The following is a 1,371-nucleotide window of genomic DNA, read 5'->3' as shown; positions in this document are numbered from 1 at the left end:
ATAATAATAGGGAGAAGAAGAAGAAGAAGAAGAAGAAGAAGAAGAAGAAGAAGAAGAAGAAGAAGAAGAAGAAGAAGAAGAAAAACAAAAGTCAAGTCTCCCCACCTGGGGCTAAGTTAAAACCCTATGAACTGAAGGAGAGGTTATTTTATGAAGCACAGAGAACCCCATGTTACGTAAGAATCTCTTTCTGGAAGTGCTAGCTGCTTCAGTCTGCGCATCTGTGGTGAGTGTCTCTGAACATATGTATTGATTCATCTTATGTTCCTCATCCTCCTTTACTTTAGCTTGTGGATTAGCTGGACTCAACTCCTGTTGCCTTTACTAATGAGTCCGTGCTTATGATGGATGGACTTAGGGACCATGATAGACTCATTCATTCATCTGAAGAGTGGACTGGGTTTAATTTTTCCTTGGGTTCTGAATCATTTCCCATTTACATAGGGCACTGTTACATTTGTGTTCCTATTAAGGGCCAAATATGGGCTTATGTTATACATGATACCGGAACTACTAATTATATGGGTCTCTTTCCAAGCTATTCTCTAGATTTTTCTGATAAAATAAAATACTGTAACCAATAGTCCTGGACTATTGTATGAGACTTTAGTCCACCTTATTGATTGGCTCCATTTTCTTAGGTCCTGCCACCAACTAGATCAGTAAACAGTCTATAAAGTGTACCCCTACCCAGATCTACCCAATGGACAGGACTTTCTCCACAGCTGAGTGGAGAGTGGGGTCTGACTTTCACACAAACTCTGGTGCCCCATATTTGACCACATACCCTGGATGGGGAGGCCTGGTGGCACTCAGAGGAAGGATAACAGGCTACCAAGAAGAGACTTGATACGCTATGAACATATACAGGGGGAGGAGGTCCCCTTCAGTCACAGTCACAGGGGAGCAGAGTAAGGGGAAAATGGGAGGGAGGGAGGAATGGGAGGCTACAAGGGACGGGATAACCATTGAGATGTAATATGAGTAAATTAATGAAATATAAAAAATAAATTATATGCAATTAAACAAGTAAAAAAAAAAAACCCCAGTCTATAAAGTGTTTGTGAATTGTGCTTTTGTAGACTGTGCAGCACTATGAGAGTACAAGTGACGTTTTCTTAGACCACAGTTTCCTCCTCCTTACTTGGAATTAACATGTATGATTTCTCTTTGTGTGTTTCATTCCAGAAGTTCAATGGTGAAGATATTTCTGTATCACATGCAAGACTGCAAAGCAATTCATGATTGTCAAGTGGTAACAGCTTTTCCAATAAATGTTCATGAAATTATCTCAAAGTAGAAAAAAAACTGCACATTGTGTGCCATTTTATCTAATTTTCTTGCATTTTGAAAATAATTCAACATAATATC

Source organism: Acomys minous, assembly GCF_964271855.1.
Source record: "Acomys minous genome assembly, chromosome: 15".
Lineage (NCBI taxonomy): Eukaryota > Metazoa > Chordata > Mammalia > Rodentia > Muridae > Acomys > Acomys minous.
Note: the sequence above shows the minus strand (reverse complement) of the source record.